Raw genomic sequence first — 12,871 nt, 5'->3', positions numbered from 1 at the left:
AGTCAAGATCAAGAGAATAAAGTGTTTCATCATTTGCATTTGACTTGATGTACGAACAGACCAACAGTTTCCCCCCAAGGAAGAATCACTGCGAGCTGAGCATGGTCTCTGAATTACACACTGTCTGCTAACTTTATTTATGGATGTGAGACAGAACGGCTCTGCGTGTTTCTGAGAACAACCTGTCTCGTCTTCCTGCTGCACATGATCATCTGTAGAATTGGTTACAGTATTTCCTGCCTCACTACTTATTTTACAGCGCAGTGAACCTTTACGGCACGTTATCTCATAATTAGGGCTTCTAACTATAATTTTCCTTCCAGTCAGCTTTAAGTCTGTGTCAGGAAAACCAGAAAGTCAGTTCACAGTAGGGGTTGGGGTCTAAAAGCTTGGTCACTAGAGTGCCTTTTGTGTCACAAGTGATTGACAGCTGTTTCCGCTGTAATGGCTTGTCATCTGAGCGATCACAAAAGGGCTCAAGCCAGTCACTGAGACCGTAACGCCACCTGACACACACCTATAATAACCGTGTGACATTGATTATTAGGGGGACAATAGGTAAGGAAGTCCTACAGTTAAGTGATGCCACTCAGGTCCACCTCTGATACGATGTATAGTGAGGCTGTATGGATATGTATAATTTGAAACAGTTATTTAGTGATTCCATTTAAAACGTCTATTATGTATTTATCAATGATACACATATGCAGTTTAGAGACCTGTTTATTGTGTTCAGTTAGACAGGGGACAACATGTGCAATGTATTGTGTTGCTGTGGTTGCCTGAAAAACACAGGATTTTCCTGAACTGCAGTCTGCATGTGGCCAATATTTCCCCTGCATGTTAATGAAGTCGGCCACACCGTGGGACCCGGCCTTTAAGAATGTCACTCTAAGTGCAGTGTGCTTAAATAAATAAGGTGTGTGGTATTTAGTGACACAGTATAAATTTAAAATAATGGAATATGGTACTAATGATGCAGAGAAGTGTCTTGCTGCTTTATTTTCTAAAACCATTATACTGCTAGGCCAGCTCTTTTAAAATCATTGAACCTTCAACAGAACTGGTTTGGAGAGAGTTATATGGGGAATAACTGACTATTCCACAATGGCTGAATGCCCCCCTCTCATTTGTAACCTCTCCTTTCTCATATTTTACTGCAGATGAAAGTCCAAGGTCGCTCAGCCAGAAGGTTAATAGCAATTGACCCATTACCAAGTCAGAACTGGGTATTATTCTAAAAAAATGATACAACCAATCCCTCCTATTGCATGATCAAGATTGACTTCAAAATAGAAATGCTTTACTGTGCTCAACCTTATTTATAGTGGAGATTTGCAATTGTAATGCACTTTGTAAAAGAATCGTCCAATTTGTTATTGATCTCATATCAGTGTAACTGTCGATGAACACACATTTGTTTTGCATGTATCGTCTGTGCGATAGATAGTATGAAGACACAGGGTGTGATTATTTAATTAATGAAGACCAGAAAAATGTACTAAACACTTTCATAGAAGCATGATTTTCCTTTCTGATCTCCCTGGGAAAAGGGAAGTCCAGTTGTGAACGGCAGCTCAATAAAAGGCCTTTTGTAGAAGCTGTTGTCCTCTCTGTGGGGAGCAGGACTGATTGCAAGTCAAGGACAAGGCTTCTGCTTATTATATTCCACTTCAGTGTCAGTTGGACAATTCATAAGAATTGATGGGGTTTATTTTGCCATGGTTATCTTCCTATATCGTCTTCGGTATAAATTGTATTTACTACTAGTATCAATTAAATTTCAGTAGCAAAACATATTTTCCAAGATCTGCCCTGATCTAAGATCAATAGGTAAACATATGAGTAGTGTCGAGGTGTTGACTGATAAAATTGGAACCTTTCATCATATATTCAAATTCATAAATGTTTCACCAAGTACACCTTTAACAGCATTGAACAGCACTGAACATGCGATGATGGGATTGTGTTGCAAAAACTAGTGGACCGGATTTCTGTATATTGAAGATGATGGTAATATTAACAATAATAATAATGTTTGACATATAAGAATCTACAATAATTTAAAATGTAATGTCTACTGATGTTCCTTCATCTTGACATTTAGAAAATTACAAGTTTAAAAAAATGTATCCAAACAGAAACGAGTGGCTGTGTTTATTCTGGGTGTTAAAGGATTCATCTGCACTTTCACCTTCAGATGATATTTCTGGCAAATTGTATATTTGTTCTGTTGTGTTGTATCTTGGATAAATAACTGCCATATAAAACAACTATTCTATTCAATCAAAACTTATTAAATAACTTTTCACAGCTGGAAAAAAGGCAAATTAGAAGGAAATCTAATTAGCATCACCCACAAATAAATCCAAGATAGCGAAGTGGGGAGAATATGAATGTTAATTATCTCTAATGGATATTTTTACTTTGTGAGACAATAATTGGCTTCACCTGCTTTATTCCTAGCAATCAGATTTAGAAATATTGTTTAATGCAAGATTCTATTTGTACTGTATCCAAGTAAATTAACTCATTGGATAATGTTTTTATATATCATTTAATTCTGAAAATGGTCATCTTAACAAACCAATATTGCACAACATTGTCATAAATGTCAAAAGTTCCTCAACATACACCGATCAGCCATAACATTATGACCACCTGCCCAATATTGTGTAGGTCCCCCTTTTGCCGCCAAATATATATATATATATATATAGTAAAAACAGAATTCCTTGTTTCATGTGATTTTTTAAATGTATTCTTTATCCTGAAATGTGATTTTAATGTGATGGGTCACCCATACTTTGGAATGCATTGAATGGGACCCTGAAATTCAAATTGGAAACATTCCTTTACAGCTGCATAACAAATGCATGTGAATATAAAAGGTAAAGACCTGTTCTCTGTGAGCCATGCTTCAGTGTAGGTGTTGCACAATGGAGCAGACTGACTCACACACCAGCTCTAAGCACCATACACATTTCAGCTGCTGCAGAGATACAGGTTTTAAAAAGACACTGTCATTTCAAAGAGCTGTGTGGTGCCATTATGTGTTTGTCATTAGCTGAGTTCCACTCGGAGGTGAAAGCTTTTTTACTTTGTGAACATCCACAAAAAATGCAATGTCTTTGTTTGCAAGGGGAAAAACATTGTACATACCCTGCACACTTTGAAGTTAAGTGCTCTTTGAAAACTCAATTAGACCAGGGGCGTTTCAGAGAAGAATGGTCACGCAGGTTTCACCCTCAGTTTGATCCATTGCTTTGGGTGGATTAATTGACCTAAAGGTATTCCTTTACAGTTTAAAAAAATAACGTAAAAATATAGCATGTGTTAAAATCTGGGAGATTTACTTCCTAGAAATATAAACGAACAATAACAATAATAATAAAATGTGCGTATTGTATATCAAGTGAAATTGATATAGTATAAAGTGCAAGTAATTTGTAGCTGTCATCTTCACCAATTGTGGGTATTAATGAAGGCATCACTGCATTTATGTATTTGATTATTTAAAAGGAATGGATGATACTTTGTTGACTAAACAACAGGATTATTGTTATTAGAAGAATAAGCAGCAGCACTAGTAATTAATTAAAATGGTCAAAACCTTTTTTTTGATGACTTGCATTGAACAATATACAAAAGTTAATCTTATGCAAAGATAGAAGTGGAGAAAAATATTATACAAGTTACAACAAATATAGCGAAAATACATAAAAGTGAGTGAGGTGAGGATTATCTCAAGTACAATATCTGCCACAAAGGTGGTATTTTAAGTATGATGATCAAATTAAAATTGATTTTAGAATTATTCCAGGGAGATGCAAATAGTGTGCATTTAATGTTTATGATTGTATATAATTAATACTGTTAATGCTGTGCCCCCAAAAAACACCCATGTGTTCTGTATGTAGGATCAAAATGTAAATCTCAAACGTACTTTATCAGAGTTGGCCTGGCTGGAGGCAGCTGTCTGCCCTGAGATGAAACAAAGTCATCCAATTACATTAGCTATGTGCCGTTAGTGACGCTGTGCCGTTAGTGCCGTTAGTGACGCTGTGCTGTGCCGTGCTGTACCGTGAGTGAGTGACGTGGTGCTGTGGATTTGTGTTTGTTGTGTATCTATTTTGGTTTGAGCACTCACTCACACACTGTATATAATAAAAGCACTTATTTCCTCACAACCTGTGCCTCGGTGTTCCCCAAGCCCCCCCCCCCCCCTCCGGTGCCGTGTCCGCCCCACACGGTGACACACTGACATTCTTTAAAGAGAAGATGAAAAACAAAGGCTGTCTGAGTAATTTCTTTGTGTTAAAGATTTATCCAGGTTCTGGCACAGCCAGTGTGACGAGCTACATCTACAATGGTCTGCTGTTTTCTTGGACGTATATCAAGATGGTATGGTATAAATTTATGAAAACAATAGATGTGAAGGTCATGATGTGACTCAGCTTAATTAAGCCTTTGTGGTTTTTAGCAAGAGAGGAATGTTTTATTGTGTTACACACAGAGCCCAGGCCAGAGATTCTCGAGAGCAGCGTTCTTCACATATTTCACCCAGAGTTCATAATGTTACCACACATCAGAGCTGTGATATGGAATACTGTCCAGTGTAGTTATTATATAGTAGTCTTATATAAGTTGTTTAAGTGTGTTTCATATAAAAGCTATTTGGGTTTGGTTGGAATATTTGCTGGCTATCTGAAGGCTTGTTTATGAAGATTATAATGAGTGATACTATCACAGTTTAACATGAATACATCAGTGGATCATTTCTACTGTAGCTCTTATGCGGTAGCATTACCAGTGTCATCTATATAGACTTTAATTAAACACCACCCTTTAGCACCAACGTTCAAAAAGGATTGGAATCAATAGGAGCTTCAGGTCGAGATCTTTAGCAAATCATTTATTCGGCTCTACATGACTTAGCTTTCTTTCCTGGAGATTGAATAACAATGAAATGTAAATAAGTTGCTCAGAAGGATTTGTTTAGCTTTCCTCAAACACAGAGGGAAAGATCAGATACAGAGCAGGCACTGGGGGTGTGGAGCTGCTAAAGCTTGACTTTCACACACATTGCGTTGTGTTCAGAGGTGAAATGAGGACAAAGTGTCATAGTTTAATAATATCAAAGAAGATGTATGAGTCACGAATATTTTTCTCCGATATCGCTTCCAACTTTTATTTTCATACAGTTATAATGCGATACATATTTTAAAACTGTTCTGAGTGATATTGCTGTGCTCAGCAGAGAGAAGTCCATATAATTTCTTTATGAAAGGTGTATAGCATAGTTGCTATATTTGAGATCTGTTCTTCAGATTGTCAAGAGCCATTGGCCCTGGGGTGTCTCCTGACATTTGAGGAAATTTAGGAAATTACACTTTTCTGAAATCCTTATGGTCTTAACGTGGCCCCCGAGTCCTTGGTCAATTGAAATCTTGTGCTTTTGGTCTGGTCCTTGAGAGGACTTCAGAGATGGCCTGGGGATTTTTAATTGATTCATGGTAAGTCTTATATTGGCTCACCTAATGTTACTTTCACCACAATAATCCAAGGGGAAAACAGAACAATAAGCTCCTTTTGCTCAACTTCCTGTGGAAACAGAAACATCCAATTTGTTTTTAAGGTGGTAGAAATGTGTGATCCTTATATTTTATTGGAATGTTTTAAGTATATTTGTGTCTAGGCATGCACGCAGAGCACTCATGGACTCTGAGCAACTCTGAACACCTGAAGCTTAAATACATTACTTACAACAACAATTGCGTACGAATCAACCTTGTTTATTTGCTGATCGTGCTGCTGACTCGTGGCCAATTGTCAACTCCAGGAGAAGTTCTGCTGTTGTTTATGATCACGATTATAGTGAAAACATGCATGTCTCTAAGTAACTATGTAAGAATATCTTTCAGTAAGGAGCCGTGTCCTTCAAGACCTGATCTGATCTGTGCTAGCATGTTGTACACATGCTTATATTGAAGCAGCTTCAGATGTTGGACCACAGAACTGAACAGAATGTTAACAGTGTGATTTTTCAGACAATATGTATTCTTCTATTGTGTCACAGTGGTAAACACAGAGATGTGGATGCTGGTTGGCCAGCAGAAAGCCTCTGTGTCTCCACTATGGCGAGGCACACCTGAGGGACATATTGGCACAGTTACTCTGTGGTCATCAGGGCACCTTCATGGAGGTCAATGTGGTGGAGCCTCTGGCCCCTGAGTTTTGGTATCGTGTTCCTATTAATGGCTCTGGACATGACAAGAAAATTACCAATTTGATGAGAAGGAGGCAAAGGTGCCTGAATGAATGTCAAGAGCTCTGCAGGGGTGGAGTGGAAGTGGAAGTACATTTGAGAACAATTGTTCATTTTGTTTCCAGCAGGTGACCCTGTAGCCACTTTAGTTTAATTAAGACAAGTAATAATAATCAAATTGACACATTAAACTCTGACTAATTACAAAAGAAAACAATTATAAGGAGTTTTTGTATTTTATACATTTAAGAGTAGGTTTAAGAAAGGTTGAGACTGCATCTAGACTAATATGTGCATCTACTAATCACTGTTTATGATAACAATGCTCATAATAAATTCATAATAAATAAATAATACCTAATCAAGTGAAATAGTTTATTTATTGTTAAAGCCACTGTTGTCTGAATAATTGTTATTAAACATGTCAATGCATGTACTGTTCTAGTAATAGACTTACTAATTGAAAAGACATACAGTTTAAAAAGCATGTTGTGCAAAACACATGGCTTTAGTTGTAAAAAGTGTATTTCTTCTGTATAATATCTCATGTTTAATGACTTTTGGCAAATTCAGGCCTATTCATTTTATGCATTCAGATCAGTAGTATATTTAATACAGAAAAGTGAAGCTTATATTTGGAAGAAGGTCACATCCTCTGTGAAGTATTGACACGTAGATGCTGTGGGGTTGTTTTACATGTTTCAATCCTGGTACCCTTGTTAGAATCGAGGGACGGATGGATTATAATATATCTACCTTGGATATTTTAGCCTATAAACTGGGCATTCTCTGCTACACATTGATTTTCCTGCAAGATCTATAGAACACATTCAATTCTACAGCCAAACGTTTAAGGGAGTACAAAATCATAATTCTTGATTGGCTTTCACAACCCTTGATCCAATTTAACATTTGTGGTGTGAACTGAACAAGTCAGTTGACAAATAGAAGTTGTCGCCTGTAGAGCTGGAGAGTTTCTGTGTGAAGCAGTGTCTGAGAATCCCTCCTCCGAGGTCATTGAACCCATTTAAAGGCTGCAGGAAGTGTCGTCCCAATGTTATGAAACCAAAGTGGATTTACAAAATAGAGCTGGGGTCTGAATATATTTAAACATTTACATTTACAAATATGTTACTATTTTTAACATACATGGTATTGCATACAATAATACGTACGTGTCTTGTTTGTATATATTTGTATCGGAATATATTGTGTAAACCTGCATTTTCTTACTAAATCGGCCCTTTATTACATTTCATCAATGATCTGTTTGTATGGATGTCTTTGTGTTATTCATTACATGTACATCATAGTCCTACATTTGCTGGATTACAGTGCAAATTGGCATAAACAATAAACTATAATTATAATATTTCAAGTTCTGTAAAGCCATGGGTTTAAAAAAAAAATGTCATTTTAAATGTATGTGGTGTTACGTTATAATACTATTATTTTAATTTCAGGTCAAATGAAAATATTTTCTCAAAGATTATTTCCTCTAAGTCCTAAGCATTCAGTGCTTTGCTGGCAATTAATTTATGTTGTTGTCAGTTCAATATATATTAAATACTCCACAGAAGACAGGGAAAGGAAAAAGCATAGCACAATATTCCCCTTGAAGGAGATATTCCTTCAAGATGCCGTCCTAATCAAATAGGCATCAACTATATAGGCCAATTCATAAGTAAACCTGAGGATTATCGTTTATTGAATCAAAGTCATTTTTAATCTTCGACGTTTTCACAGGACGCAATATTTCAGGTGGACATAATGTCACCTGCTATCAAAATTCCAGTTTCTCAAAAAGCATTTAGTCACAGATTTTACTCTCATAACTCAAGATGATGAAAAACTCATTTAAGAGCTTTGCTCTTTTACTATAGATCAGATCGATCAATTAAACAGATTAATTAGGTTGGTGCAGGGAGCCCAAGGCCTGCCACATACTACAGCAGCCAGAGATGGCTATTTATCAGTTCTAAAAATCTAGAAGAAAAATCATTCCTCAGTGCATAATTATCTGTTGAATATTAATAAACCTCTGCACGGCATACTTTACAGCCAGGCTTGTGTCTATTATAGAGCGACTGAACCAATAAGCAAAAAAAAAACTGAAAACCTTAGAGCATTTATCTGCAGTGCAAATGTGCAATATATCGACAGCACAAGGTTTCATATTTTTGTGTTTTTATGGTTTTCATTTATGACTAATCTGTGTATTTAAGAAGCTGTGCAGTTTAAAGTGTGCACAGAGTTTGACAATTTGTTGTTTTAATTTTGCACTTCAGTATTATCGAATATTGAAGAGTGGTTTTCTTTTCCCCCCTACATTGCAAGAAAATCCCACTTTACCATAACACTGGGCATGCTGTTCAACATGATTTTCCTATTTCAAAGATATGTGGAGGTGTGAGTACAGTCACACGGATGAGCTGAAGATAATTTTACATCTGAATCCTCAACGTGACGTATTTAAACCCACTTTGATTAATGGATGAGTAACATTCCCGTTCTGGAAGACAGTGTTTCACATCAATACTAAATCCTTTTTAGTATGGAATTAAAAAGCACATTTATACCTAAGTATGAGGAAAATCACAACAGCTGGAGATCAGCTTACCATGGTTGAGACTGCAGATGTTGCCTTAGGCTGCACATACGATGTTAGATAAACATATTTGTTGTTTTGATGATCTGAGTAGTTAAAGTTACTGTTACATAACCACATTTGCCACCTTTGTTCTGAAGAAACCAAAGTCTTTGAATGAAAAATTATACTGGGTGTAAATTCATTTTGTGTACCTTTGTGAATTATCATTGCACATTTAACGCTTGGATTGAGATCCGTTTTAGGGATTAATGGAGTCATTTCTCATTCCCATAAAACAGAAATCAATGAAGACCAAAGTCTATGTGGTCTCACTTGTTTGAGTTATATTTGTTCTTTGTCTTTCAAATGTTCAGTTATACCTTCCATAACCTTAGCAGTGAACATGTTAGCTTGTCACTAAAAAACATGATGTGAGAATAAAAATGGGTTGTTAGGAGATGCACATGCAGTTGATAAAGTAATGCAATGTTTGTTTTAGTGAGGTAACCCAATAGTGAAACTGTCATCTCTAACTCTTTGCCCCAGGAAAGGGAGATTATTAACGCATGCAGCTGACCCCGATGTAATGCTCACAATTGAACTGGCAGAACGCGTTGTAAGTATTTGTGAGTAAGATGGTAAAAGCATTTATATGCGGCTGCTATAGGCTTGCTTTCTCACAGCCAATGACCCTTGCATTTCAACAATTTAATAAAGTAGCAGAAATGTAGAGTCAGTTACAATGATTGTATTAACTCCTTTATGATCCATATAGTCTTTACTGTGATTTTCAACCCATAAAGTAGCAACTACAATATATATTACTGTAGGTCTATCCAAGATGGAAAGCTAGTGCTACAGAAGAGTGGCTTTATAAAGGTGCGTGTTTTAAATTGGTGCATCACAGAGAGGGATAAAACACTCAATAATGTTTATTAATAAGTTTTGTTTAGTTTTAAAAATCAAATTCTATGGATCAGATGCAATAAATGACTACCAGTAATGGGCCAAGCCTCCCACTGTAGGGACTGGCTTGTAAGAAGTCATGTTCTGTGCAAATGTTTTTTTCTGAAGGGGCTGCAATTTGCACCATGTGCTGTGACATCACTGTGATATATACTGTGACATCATTATGATATGTGCGGTGACATCACTGCGATATGTGCGGTGACATCACTGCAATATGTGCGGTGACATCATTGTGATATGTGCGGTGACATCACTGCGATATGTACCGACGGCATTTTTATATGTGTATATGCAAAACCATGTCCGATAAAACCAATATTTTATTTGTGTTCACTTTATGCTACCCATGCTTGAAACTACATACTTCTTAGCAGTATGTAAATATGGGAATATTTGACTTAAAACCAACAGGCTTCAATTGTGAATGCTTCTCTGTGCAGTCTTGATGTTTACCCTTTCAGAACAGGTTATGGTGAAGCAGGGAAATATTTTTGGCAGGGTAGTGATGGTCGCAGTTTGTTTCCATTACTGCTTTCCCCTATTTTAGGTGTATATAATCAAAAGATGTTTTGATTACCTGAGTTTAAAGTAAAGAGGATGTTTCTTGATTCTTGAGATTGTTTTTGAGCAAAGATTTTTTTTGTTAACAAAGATAGAAAGGTTCACAGAGTAGGGATATCTCCTCCCTTTCTGCCTCCAACCACCCACCTATTGAAACTTGTTAGTCTGCAGAGAATCAAGTCATACAGAAAAATAGGAGACAACGATGTGTATATAAAGATCTTCACATAATTGCACTTAGCAGTTGTGAATAATGGAGAAGGTGGGGGGCGGGGGCACACAGGTATTCTCAAAGGCTATGGGAACATTTTAGATTTAGGTCTCAATCAAAAATAATTATGAATCAGACTTTTTGAAGTATTCCTGTTGCAGACATAAGTTACTAAATACTGTACGGTAAACTTACATAGGATTTTGATTGTCAACATACTAAATGAGTAATGATGAAATGCACAACTTTACTGCAAGTTTATCATTTTTAAGTTTTTAATGTAGACCATAATAAATTTTTTTAGTAGAAAGCATAAATCCCACCTGTAAGTGTTAGGACAGAGGGTTTGTAAACTTTAGATTGCCACTCTCTAAAATGAATGGCGTGGCAGTTTAGACACTACCGGTCTTAACTCAGTTAAGTTTAATTGAATTTGTACAGCTTTCTAGTGTTCAACAATAAACTATGTGTTAAACTAATGATGTTTCAAATGAAAAGTGTGAATATTTTCAACATAATGGTAGGGCATCAAATCCTGTATTTGCATGCTTAATGTTGTACAAGATAAAATTATTTAAACAGAAGTTATATTGAATTTGGCTAGAACACAATTATATGTATAAAGTCTTGCTTTTGCATCAAACCAACACACAATCTTGAAACAAATCAATTGTAAGCAAGTATAAATTAGAGGATTGCTTATTATTACTGAGAACAGTAATATAAAAGGCATCAAGACGTTGGAAAAGCCCAGTTTTGTGTTTTGCTACAATTAATGAATAGAAGCACATTTAAAAATATGTAAACTGATGAAAAGGACAAAGTTCTATTTTTGAACAGTTATTTGTTTGCAGGATAATATGCTTTGTGCTTATATGCTTTGTGACTGAGCTTCTTCATTAGAAAACCATTTTCAGTTCAAACACTAACAGTGTATATAAATAAAGAGATGTTCACTTAATACTAATGGAAGTGAAAATTCAAGGCTGAAATTCTCATAATTTCAGATCATATAGAACTACACATTTGCAGCAAAGCTGTTCTAAAATTAGTAAGTGATAATGATACAAACTGAGGCATTCATTTAGAAGCAGATAAAGTATCAGTTCATTTTAAATTACAAGATCCACCGTGTAATTACCAGGATGTCCTTGAAAATACAGTGGAATCTTGATGACCCTGTCATACAAAAAAAAAAAAAACATTTTTGTACCGATATTTAGAACAGATTTCTTTTACTGCCATATTATTTCAGACAATGAAGTGTTAAAACTAACACAAGAGTTTTCAAATTTGTGGCAGATTTCCAACGTCTAGATAATCCCATGGGTCATTTTAGAGATACAGGTAAAAATGTGTGTGTTGGGGTTGTGGGGGTCGATCCACGACTGACTGTGTTGCATGCGTTGGCTATATATACGTAGATGAGAGATTCAAGTGGACAATTCACATACGTGTTGCAAATGCATTGTCACACCTGCGGATTTCAAACATACAGTCACATTGTAATATGGCCCAATCATCGCGACATAGATCTCTTCTGTCAGATGGCTTATTGGTGTCATTTTGTCGTGACCAGGGTAGTTCTTCTCTTACAGTTATTAATAAGCAATAAGATACACAAAAAAATATGGAAAAGAAATGCAAAACATGCCAACACACAGCACATCTTTTTCAAAGTGACATATACAAAGCAACACCTTGCATCAGACACAACCAGCACACACAGTGCACACCGTGCCTCCGTGTCACAACAATGCAGTGTTACCACAGTGCTCAAACTCTCAGGTATCTAGAGCCCTGAAGTGATGCTCCAGTGGACATAGCCGTAGGTCTCAGAACATTAACATGCTGTAGGATCTCTGAAAGTGCGCAGCTTTACCCAACCCACTACAGCACTGATCTCAGACAAGGCGTGCCTCAAAAGAGGGACAGGAACATGGCCATAAGAACATGGCCGCGCCTCTGTTTAAATATGCCTCCCAAGTTGGGGGAAGCCAGCAAACTCATAAGCCAGAGTGTTCCAGTCCATGATTCAGTGGGATATGTGCTGCATAGACATGGCCTGACCCAGCACTCCATGTCCATGACTGACATTCAGAGTGTTTGCAGTCTCCACTCCCATGCTTGAAGGGAAGATAATACTTAGGCTGAGGCTGTTGGGTCTCAGATAGATCTTAGAACAAACTCCAGGAAACGTGTGCACGAGGGCAGCACAGGCTGACTGCAACTCACCTTTGTGTTTTGCTGAGGCAATAGTCAACAGCAACAG

Source organism: Amia ocellicauda, chromosome 10, assembly GCF_036373705.1.
Source record: "Amia ocellicauda isolate fAmiCal2 chromosome 10, fAmiCal2.hap1, whole genome shotgun sequence".
NCBI classification, from domain to species: domain Eukaryota; kingdom Metazoa; phylum Chordata; class Actinopteri; order Amiiformes; family Amiidae; genus Amia; species Amia ocellicauda.
Note: the sequence above shows the minus strand (reverse complement) of the source record.